The sequence below is a fragment of the Peromyscus eremicus genome, chromosome 10 (assembly GCF_949786415.1).
Source record: "Peromyscus eremicus chromosome 10, PerEre_H2_v1, whole genome shotgun sequence".
Lineage (NCBI taxonomy): Eukaryota > Metazoa > Chordata > Mammalia > Rodentia > Cricetidae > Peromyscus > Peromyscus eremicus.
The window spans coordinates 32215342-32227051 of NC_081426.1; the positions used below are offsets into that span (position 1 = coordinate 32215342).

The window sequence follows — 11710 nt, forward strand, 5'->3', positions numbered from 1 at the left end:
ACACACACACACACACACACACACACACACACCCTGTGAGACAGGGTATCATGTATTCCAGGCTGGCCTTTAACTCACCATGTAGCTGAGGTGGTGAGACGTTGGAATCCTGATCCTCCTGCTTCCAAATCCCAAGTGCTGGGATTACAGATGCATGGGCACCACCATTCATGGTTTATGCATCGTGGAGATGGAACCCGGGACTTCCTGCATCCTAGGCAAGCTCTTTATCGACTGAGCTACATCCCCAGTGTCCAAATATTCCTTTTTTAAAATTTTTAGATTTTTAAAAATTTTGATGTGTTTGAGTACTCTGCCTACATGTACATCTGTGTACCATGTGTGTACCTGGTGCCAGAGGAGGTCAGATGAAAACATCAATACCCTGGCAGTGGAGTTATGGATGGTTGTAAACAGCCATGTGGGTGCAGGGAATTGAACTTGGGTCTTCTGCAAGAACAGGAAGTGTTCTCTTGTTTGGTTGTTTGGTTGTTTGGGGTTTTATTTGTTTGTTTGTTTTTTTCAAGACATGGTTTCTCTGTGTAGCTTTGCAACCTATCCTGGAACTCGCTCCATAGAGCAGGCTGGCCTCAAACTCACCGAGATTTGCCTGCCTCTGCCTCATGAGTGCTGGGATTAAAGGCGTGTGCCACCACTGCCCAGCCAAGAAGTGCTTTTAACCACTGATCCATCTCTCCAGCACCCATAAATATTTCTTTCCTTTTTCTTTTTGGCTTTTTTTTTTTGGCTTTTTTTTTTTTTTTTTTTTTTTTAGACAGGGTCTCACTATATAGCTCTGGCAGTCCTGGAACTCACTATGTAGTCCAGGTTGGTCTTGAGCTCACAGAGATCTGGCTGCCTCTGCCTCCCAAGGGCTGGGATTAAAGGCGTGCACAATGACACCAGGTCACAAATATTTCTTGAATGGCGTTTTGAAGAGAAAGCTGAAGCTGTCCCTCCTAGGCTGCTTGCTCCTGTCTGTGAACTTGAATCTGGGTCAGCAAGAGAGCAGGGAGCCCCAGTGGTTAGACCTGCCTTTCTCACAGGCCCAGGAGCTGTCCCTGTCACACTGGCCACTAACTTCTGAAGTACCTCCCAGGCTTTTTTTTCTCCATGTACCTAGAAACAGACAGTGGGGATTGGTGGGTAAGCCAGAGAAGCCAGAACCTGGTGGGGCCGGGGGCATTTCTAGAAGGGGGTTACTCCCACAGCAGCTCCCTCCCCTGGTGTTCCCAAGTCAGCAAGAAGCATGATCCAGCAGGGCCCCTCCCTTTTGGGGTACCACAGTCCCCTTTGTCTTCTCTGTCCTGCCAGGGCTACAGGAATACCCCACCTGACCAGGACACAGCCCATCCCTGCTGAGACTCCAATCTGATCAAACGGTGAGCCCCTGGCCACAGTCCAATTAAGTGAAAGTAGATCCAGCCTTATCGGGTTCAGGCGGTAGTCCCTGGGGTGGTCCTGAGGTGGCCCTGAAGGGTCCCTGTCTGTTTGATTTTCCTGCTCAGACACACTTGTTTAAACAGACCCCCAGGGTTTTCGGTAACCAGAGCCAGGCCTGCAGTATGATTGCCAGGTAAAGGAGGTCCTCAGAGAGATGCTGGCTGCGGGGGGGGGGGGGTGGGGGGTGGAGAGAGGGGCAGTGAGGGGAGAAAGGAGGGAAAGGGGGTCAGAGGAAGAGGAGAGTGAAGAAGCCACCTTCAGAATGCAGAGGATTCCCTGGACTTTGTCAGTGGGTTCAAATCCTGGCCCCGACCCTTTGGGCTTGTGTCCCCTGAGAACGTTGCTGAGCTTTCCAGCTGTGGCCAGCGTCAAGCCCAGGAGACAAGCAGATGCTGGATGCAGGAAGGAGACCCCCAGTGCCCTCAGAGAGCAGTCACATGGGGCTGGACAGGTACCTTTGTATCAACTGGGGCCGGGGAGGGCTCCGGGATCCAGGGAGGTTAACTGAGGTAAGATGGACATGTTCTCTCCCCACCTGCTGCTCCAAACCAACCCATCTCTGAGGCAGCGCCTGTCTGGTGTGGTCAAGGGCAGAAGCCCATGTGCTTTTGGCCGTGTGTGCACAAAACCCTCCAAAACTGTTTCCTCATCTCCAGTCCTAACCTCTGTGACCCACCCTCCCCGCTTCCTCCATTGCCACTCACTATCACCCATGATTCTTCCTTCCCACCCGATATAGCATGGGAGTCTCCTTCCTGCTCTAAGATAACCCACGGGCTGTTCCTCAGAAGATAGCCTCCAGTTTCCTCACTTCTTTTGAGGCCTCTGCTCTTCAGGGTTGCTTCTCCAAGACGGCTTTCCTCATCTTCTAGATCACAGATGTCCACCCTAAATAACCCCTCCTGCATCTGTTTTATTTTCATGGATGCCACTGACATTGAATTACAGTTATTTATCACCTCCTTGGAGCTTCAACCCCTGGGGAGCTTCATTTGGCTGAGGCAGTCTCTCTCCACTTGGCACAGAGCTCAGCACACAGTAGATGCTCAATGAAGCGCTTCCAATGCTTGAGTACATTCCCCGCACACAGTGACTATAGGAATGTTGCCGATCTCTTTCTGTGTGTGTTTTCTCTTCCCACAAGGCAGGGCCACCTCACATCCTATCACTGTGAGGCATGAACTAGAGAAGACTTGGGAAGAGGTTTGTGTACGGCTGGTACGGAAGAAGCCTGTAGGACGTGGTTTTGTTCTAAGAGGACAGCGGACCTTCCAGAAGGCTGTTTTTGAGGAGAGTGAGGCAGCCATAAAAGCCTCAGGTCTGAGTCTTTCTGGCACACCAAGGGATTCCACCCCAAAATTCATCCCTGCCCCTCGGTGATCCTCCAAACTGACTAGACGTCCTGGTCTTCTTGGAGGTAAAAGGACAAAGGTCAAGGGAGTCACATGGTTAGGGAACTCCTTTACATTCCTGTTTTTTATTTTGTTTTGTTCAGTTGGTTTGGGTTTTTTTTGAGACTGGGTTTCTCTGTGTAGCCCTGGCTGAACTGGAATTCACTCTGTAGACCAGGCTGGCCTTGAACTCATAGAGATCTGCCTGCCTCTGCCTCCTAAGTGCTGGGATTAAAGGTATGCACCGCCACTGTCTGGCCACATTCCTGTTCTAATTGGTCCTGTGGCTGCTTGGCTGTGACTGACATCTTTGGGCCCTGCCCAGGTGCATTCTTTTGGGAGGGTGGCTTCATGACAGAGGCCATGGAGTTTCCCTCAGGAAGATGCTGGGCTAAGGCTCATATGGGAGGAGTAAGCCTGAGAGAGTGAGAACCAGGCTAGGCTGACGGAGGGGGAACAGCAGAGGTGGGGGTCAGAGCAGAGGCAGAGAGCTGCGGAGGTTTGTGTGACAAGGGGCAGCATGGGAGTTGTGTCCTCGCGTCGCCACCTTAAAAGGCAAATATGGAAGGCAGCTTGGGCCTGACATTCAGACTTCACTCCAATGTCAGGTCAGTAGTGAGGATGGGAGAAAGATGCGATGGTGTCTCTGAGTCCAGAACCTCTTTATTTTCCGGACCGTGTCTAGGATCCCTCGTGATCCCACCCAGCTGAGGAGATAACGGGTCTGGAAGACTGCAGTCCACGGAGAGGAGGAAGGACAGTGTTAGCCGCTGACAGGAAACAAGGCATCTGTGCAGAGGCTCCCTGGAGCGCCTAGCTTCTCAGTCTCAGGGAACAAACGAAGAGAGATTGAAAGACTCTCTAAGGGCCATCGGAGCACCCTGGGTGTCTCTGTCCTAGCCATGCCAGGCACACATGGAGTGGTGCCTTCATGGAAGCCTCCACTTTCTACCGGACACAGGCCCTGATGGTAGAATCAGGCCTCCCAGAGAGAACGGACAGTCAGTGCTTGTAACTGTGCCATGGAATACATAATCCCATCAACTGTGGTGTGTTTCCCTGCCAGGCTACCGCTTACCCTCCATCTCCAATTCACTTCTAACGTTGGGGTGGCCCTCATGGTCCCCTATCCAGGAGAAAATGAACTGGGCAACTTGCAGAAGGTGGTTCCATTCAGCAAGGGAGTGTTACTGCAGAGTACCCTCAGCCTTGCCACAAAGGACTCTGAGTTGAAGCTGTGCATGCATGCGTACATGCATTCATGTGTATGAGTGTGTGTGTGTGTGTGTGTGTGTGTGTGTGTGTGTGTGTGTGTGTATCTGGATGACATCTATGTGCATTCCAGAGGACAGTCTTGGGCGTTGTTGCTATGGAACTATCCTTCTATTTTTTTGAGATACATTCTACCCCTGGCCTGGAGCTCACTCAGCAGGCTAGGCTAGTGTGTGTGCCACCCCACTTGGCTTTTTCACCCAGGTCCTGGGGATGGAACCCAGGGCCTTGTGCTTGTGCGGTAAACACTTTACCAGCTAAGCCATCCCTCCTGCCCCGGAAGCTATATGATTAGAAGCTTCTCTGACCCCTAGGACAACTCAGACAGTTCCCCCACACTGGACAGTTTAAGGCAACAGAAGTGGATCTTTTCATACTCCCAGAGGCCGACAATCTGAATCAAGCCTTGAGCAGGGCTGTGCTCTCTCTGAGACCCCCGTGTACAACCGTTTTTCCTCCCCTGACCTTAGGGGTGGCCGCTGTCCCTGGAAACCTTTGGTTCTCAGCTGCACCACTCCCAGCCCTTGCCTGTTTCCATGGTGTCCTCTGTGGCTGTGTCCAAGTTTCTTCTTGGAAGGACACCAGTTGTCCTGGATTAAGCACCCCTCTCCTCCATGGCCTCATCCTAAATGGCTTACTTCTGAGGACCTCATTTCTAAAGAAGGGCACATCTTCCAGTAACAAGGGTTGGCATGCCTACTTGTCCTTTTGGGGGGAACACAATTAGACCCACAACAGGCCATATGTGTGTCCTCTTGGCCCTTGTAGGGAGTTCTGTGGTGTGGCTGGTCACTCATGCTGCAGAGAGCAGAAGAGTAATGCTGCAGTCCCTGGCGGTGGCTTGGAATGCCCACTTCCTTGCACCAGGACTTCATCCAGTAGAGCATGTTTGCTGGGCCGTCATCACGGCCCTGTGTGTTACAGAGGAGGAAGCTGACGTCTGTCAAGATTCTTCTGCAAAACTTGCATCTGAAACAGTAGTGGCTGTTGGAATTCCAAACCGAGCCCCATCGGTCCCTCCCCTCCCCTCCCCTCCCCTCAAAGTTCAGGGTGGCAGGCAGGATAAGCAGAGGTGCGGCAGGTGGGCCAGTCCAGGCCCTGCTGACTCATGGGAGTGTTAATGCCCCTGCAGCCTGTTGTTGCGGTTGCCAGGGAGCTGATTAAGATGTCACGGAAGATTATGATGTCAGGTGCAGGAGTCAAGCTCCAGGGGGGTGACTGCTAGGCTGGGAAGGTTACCCTGGCAACAGAGACAGGACATCCATGCTGAGTAGGGACATAGACTAGTAGGAGGGGCATGGAGACCAGGGTGATTGTCTTGGGTACCAAGTCTGCCTTTCTGCTCCACAGCTGGGTGGGTGAGCTTGAGGGAAAAGTCTTCCCTTTTTGAATATCTTCTCTTTCTCCCCAAATGGGAGAACAATCCCATCCTTATGAGGCTTGAATGGGATTGACAAAAAAAGACCCCCAGCTTCACAAGTGTCTGCCAAGTCCCCAGGGATCCCTAGCCAGGCAGGAGCTCCCAAGCCGAGGCTCAGGCATGGGCAGACTTGCCCAGAGGTGGTAAAGAGGTGCCAACTCAGTCTCTGCCAGGTGCTGAGGCTGTCCAGAATGCAGGCTCACAGGGCCACACTGAGCCCTGCTGGCAGCATTCTCTGTGCTGACATCAGTAGAGTGAGTGGCCCCCTCAGGCTTTCTATTCCAGCACCCACAGCAGCCCACACTCACTGCCCAGTCACCTGTCACTTCCACTCAACCCTGAGCCTTCTTTCTCCAGGTCCCTGGAGCCCAGCATACTGCCCAGTACAGCCTAATGGATAAGGAAACAAATGATATCTCAAATTCTCCCTCTTCCCTCCTCTACATGGCAATCCTTTCCCAGACCTCATTATATTCCTATTTCCTCAGTTATGACTTACATTCACCCACTAGCTCATCTGTATACCCACTAACCTACTCATCTACAATTCACCCATCTATTTGTTTACCCACACCTCCATCATGTACTAGCCCTTCCTACCATCCATTCACCCATAACAGTATCTATTCACCCATCTATCCTGCTATCCATCCTTCCATTTACCTTTTACTTTGTCTTATCACTCCATTCCTATCCATCTACTTTTCTTCTTAACACCTACCCACTCACCCTCCCATCCCCTTACCTACCCATCTACCTAGACCTCCATTCACCAATCTATTCACATACCCACCTATCTCTGCCTCCTGCCATTCATCCATCCATTCATTCATTCATCACTTCATCCACCTACCCATCATCTGCCCATCCATCACACAATTCACCCTTCACATTATCTATCTTCTCCTATCTACTCCTCCATCCATCCATTAATCTATTAATCAGTTCGCCCAACCAACCATCCACCCATGCTTGCATGCATCAATCATTTTATCTACCCCCAATTCCTGAGTCTATGCATGCATGCATGTATGCATGCATCCATCCCTTCATCAGTTACCTTACCCATTCATGAATCCAACTCTCTATCTACCCACCTGCCAGTTCATGTGACCCTCCAACAACAAGGCAGGAGACACTAGCTGAGAGTATGCCATCTGGGTGGCCCAAGGGGTTCACAGAGTCAAGTCAGAAGGGAACTCTGGCTCGGGGGGGGGGGGTCCTCAGTCAATCTTGTAAGGCTGAGGGAACCCAAATGTCTGCACATATACAGGCACCTCAGCTCTACGGAGGAAGGAGGCCTGCAGAGAATGGAGAAAAGATACCATTTGGAGTTACAAAGGGCTCTGGAGCACAGGTAATGAGTGAAGATGCAGCTGGGAAGCACCCCACTCTTCCATGGCCCCCAGCACACGCTCCATCCTCTGCTGCAGCCCTTACCTAGGTTCAGAGAAGTTAAGCTATTGCCTATGTCATGAGCAGGTAAGCAATAGAGCTCCAAAGCCAGCCAGCCCCTCAGGAAAGCTTACTAGACCCTTTCTTTGTGCCTTGGGACTTTCTATTCTCCTCCATACTCTGCACCCACTGTCCACACCTTGCTTGCCTGGCCACTCCGGGTAGCAGGGACACGTCATGTTGACCCCGATTTTCCGCAGTTCCAGGAACATGGTGGACTCTCAGAGCATCTTTCCTGGGATGCTGGGGATGCACAGAGCCCTATGCTGAGCCAGTGGACTGTTCCTTGGTTCCCAACCTCCTTGCACCCCTTTCCCAAGCTGGCTGGTGGTTCTAGTCTCTGGGTGTAGTGGCCATTGGACCCACACTCTCCGACCACTGCTGGCAGGGCTGGCATGCCTGCAGCACCAGCTGATTCTCTGAGGGGACACACAGAGCACCAACAGATAATTGAACAGATTACGGGAGAGTGGAGCCGCTGAACGTTGATTTACTGTGCGTCATCCCTGCTTCGGGGATTTTATTAGAAATTGAAGAATGGCTTCCTGACTTGAGGCTGTGTGTCACCTCCAACAGTCGCCAAAGCAGTGCTGGCTCCCAAGGTGTCTGCAATCGCTGCTTATGAATGCTCAGTGTGATGGGGACAGAGACAGCTCTAGGACGAGGTCAGTGCAGAGAATGAGCCCTCTCCTCCCTCTATGTGGGGAAATGCTGTGGGAACATGGTGGACGAGGGAGAGTCCTGCAGATGGTGACTCACCTCATTATCAGAGCTAGCTCAATCTTGCCCCTTATACCAGCCAGAGGTGATACCAGGATCCTGAGATGAAGGGCAAGAAGAGCACCCAAGTGTGTGAAGTGTCTCACAGGGAGCCGGAGAGATGGCCCAGGGGTTAAGAGCACTTGTTGCTCTTCCAGGAGACCCAGGTTCAGTTCCCAGCACTCACACAGTCACTCTCAACCATCTGTAAGGCCGATTCCAGAGGACCTCTCTTCTGCCTCCGCAGACACCAAACATACACACATGGTAAACATATATGCACACAGGCCAAACATGTATACATACAAAATCAAGAGAAATAATTAAAATCTCTCACGGTACCAGAAAACTCCAGGGTCCCAGTCAAGGTCCACCTGCATCCAAGCAGTGCATTTCCAAGGGCCCTAGAGCTGAAAGCCTGGCTGCTTTACTGGGCCCCTGGTTTGAGATCCCTGGTGACAGAGACCTCCCTTGACTACTGTGCACACGCAGTTATGGCTCTCCCTAACACATCTTGTCACTTGACTCTTGGCTTTCTCCATTCTCCACTTTGCTGGAACCTGTTACTATACCAGTCCCCACTGGGGTCTCAGGCTAGCCAATGGGTCCAGATTAGGATTCACAAGACTAAGGATAAGCTTACAACTACTAAAAGACTTCGTTATGGAGCTGTAGAGGAAGGGGGAGTGTCGTGTTTCTCGGCCCACCTCTGGGTCTTAAAAATGAGTGTTTTTATTCTAACTCTACCAGACAGACTTCTTTCACCAGAAGTTTCTTTTCTGTGGTTGGCTATAGTGCTTTTCTCCTGCTAGACTATAATCACCATAGCAACAGTGTGGGGGGCAGGGGGTGCTCCTGAGGGCACGGCCCCCACAGTGAATTAGTACATTATGGCGCAGTGGGTTAGCTTTTGTGGGAGTGGGACCCTAATAAAAACAACGAGTTCAGAGTCAGACATGCTGGCACAGGCTTGTCATCCTGAGCTCTCGGGAGGCCAAGGCAAGAGTATCAAGAATTCAAGGCCAGCCTGGTGAGGCCAAATTTCATTAAAAAAAAAAAAAAAAAAAAGAGTTCAGCCTCTCTCCTCTCTCAAGTCAAATTATTTGGCAGATGACTGGCCCTGTCAGCAGTGGGGGAGTATTTCTGGTGCCTTACATGCTCACCAGTGCCCAATGCTGTCAGTGTTTGAAATTGGAGCTGTTGGAATAAGAATAGACACAGTGGCATCCCTCTGTCTGTTTAAGGCCACCTTTCTTGATGTCATACACTCTCAAGGCTCTGTCTTTTCTTTTTTTATATATGTATTTTTGAGACTGAGTTTCATATAGCCCAGGCTAGCCTCCTATTTCCTAGGCAGCAGAGAGTGATCTTGAATTTCTGTTCCCCTTGCTTCTATCTCCAGAGTGCTGGGATCACAGGTATGTCCCTCCATGCCCAGTGTATGCAGAACTGGGGATTGAACCAGGGACTTGTACATGCTAGGCAAGCACTCTGCCCTCTAAGCCACATCTCCATCCCAAGAAGCATCTCTTCATACGCTTGTCTGGAGGCATCTGTCTGCCTTTGTTGGTAGAATGTTGACTAATTGATAGTAGGTTAATTTTAATAATAAAAAATTTTTATGCATTCTTGGATTGGAACACAGGGCCTTCTACATGCCAAGCATGTGAGTTACATCCCACATCTTCAGCTTTTGGGGTTTTGTTTGTTTGTTGGTTGGTTTGTTTGTTTTTAGACAAGTCTGGGATTACAGGCATGTACTACCTTGTTGGATTGAAGAAAGTCTTGTTGGAACAACTAGATATTTACATGCAAACAAGAAAAAAGGTAGGGATGGAGAAAGGGATGGAGGGAGGGAGAGAGAATATACATAAAAAATTAAATTAAAATTCATCCGAAGTGTAAAAGTAAAACACAACACCATACAATTTAGAGAAAGGTAACAGTAGAAAAGAAATGATCTTGGACTTGGCCACTGTTTTAGTCACGTGTCTGTTTTTGTGACAAAACACCATGGCCAAGACAACTTATGGGAGGGAGCGTTTCCTTAGCTCACGGTTCCCAAAGGTCAGATAAAGTCCCTGGCATCAGGTGTAACATGGCAGGAGGCGGCAGGCAGGATGGCAGGGACGGGACACTGAGAGATCACATCTTGAACTGCTATCAGGAAGCAGTTCAACAATCTGGAAGGGGCAAACGGCTTTCAATTTGGACGTCCCACCCCTCATTGTACCAAATTATAGTTTACAGCAGTCTGGAGTGAGCAGGGTAGGGTGGTCCCTCTCACTCTGTTCTTATCAGGATTACGCTGCTGTCTGGGTCTCTTGGCCCTCTGCACAAACTTAAAATGAATTTTTTGGTATCTACAACACAGCCTTCCAGGAAGTGCCTCGACTCCAGAGAAGAAGTTGAGACCTGGCAACTGGACAATCTGGAGTTTTCTGGCACACAGCAGGGGTCAGCACTACATCATTCAGTTCTTCCCTTCACCTCCTTCCATGTGTTTCTTTCAGTTTTTTTTTTTTTTTCCACTTAGATGTTGTTTGGGTTTCATTAAAATGATAGCTATATAGTTCATCTCAGGGAGAAGTGTAAATTATGCTGTGTTTATAACCAGATTTCACCTGTTCCTGTCTGTCCTTAAGAAAACAACTGAATCTGTACCTTTCTATAACTACTGATTCATTCTATGAGGTGTGTGTGTGTGTGTGTGTGTGTGTGTGTGTGTGTGTGCACATGCATGCCTTTTCAGTGCTCATTTTCACTCATGGAAGTCAGGAGGAGCTCTTGCCTGCATGTTAACTCTTGGCTTCTTCCTCACGCAGCAGGTTTGACCTTGGCATTCAGTAGGTGCCCAATGTAATGAAGACTTTCTACATACCTGTTCACAGCGGTTGCATAGTACAGCCTTTCAGAGCAAGACAAATTCACACAGCTCCACAAGATGTGACTTCAAGCAAGTGACCATGTCTGAGCCTTGCTATAAAACGGGACGGTATGATGCCACCTTTGGTGGATGTCATGTGTCTGGTATGTTCTGGGTTCTTCCCGTTGGTGTCTCAGCCCTGTGCCCTGGCTGGGTTGATCCTTGTTGAGGGTATTTTCATTCTCATGTGGTTAGTGTGGCCCTGGAGGCTGGCTCTCTGCAGCTCTCTGGGTACGTATCACAATGCCCCCCACCAACACCCCAACCCCTGAGCTAGTTCAGAGTCCATCAATACCGCCTTAAGCCTCTTGTAATTCTGATGCAGTGTGTGAACTTTAAGAAAACCAGAGTCAGTTTTCCTGAAGGACACTTCTGGTCACTGCAGCGAAGGAGGCAGGCTTTGTTCACTTACTCTATTAAGGTAGAAACTCATAGGGCCTTATGATTTCTTAGTGAAAATTCTTGAAGTATCTCTTCCTAAGTACTATGTGGCTAGTATATCTTAGCTTACAGTGGCCCAAAAGAAAGGAGCCACCATCCCACTTCCCAGATGAGGAAGCAGGCTCTGAGGACAACACTCAAGCACACCAAGCCAATGGGACAGTTCCTCTGGGATACATTATGGTCGGGTACCATGGCCTGATGAGCGACCTGTGTCCAAACACATGGATACAGATGGTGAGGGTCTGTGTGCAGTCCTCCACCTGTTCCCAAGTATCCTTAGTCATCTGTAGGGACTTATTGAGATGAAAACATCTCACAGTTTAGCCTATGTATTGATATTTACTTTAAAAAAAAATCCAGATTGTATTAGTCACTCCTCTCATTGTGACAAAATACCCTGGCAAGAGGGAATTTAAGAAATGAAGATTTCCTTTGGCTCACAGTTTGAGACAGTACAGTCTATCATGGTAGGGAAGACATGGAGATAAGGTCAGTCAGGAGGCCGGTTGATCACACCACGGTTTCAGGAAGCAGAGTGTGAACAGGAAGTGGAGTGGAGCTGGATAGCCTCAAAGCCTACCCTCATTGACCTCCATCCTT

The 11710-nt window shown here is 49.7% G+C and overlaps 1 long non-coding RNA gene across 1 annotated transcript; it reads left to right on the forward strand.

Moving 5' to 3' along the window:
* Positions 1 to 5336: 5336 nt before the first annotated feature.
* Positions 5337 to 10673, forward strand: LOC131920608 (uncharacterized). The gene is made up of 3 exons (XR_009381716.1): positions 5337 to 5460; positions 6800 to 7008; positions 10566 to 10673. It is a non-coding gene; the product is annotated as an uncharacterized LOC131920608 (long non-coding RNA).
* Positions 10674 to 11710: the final 1037 nt, after the last annotated feature.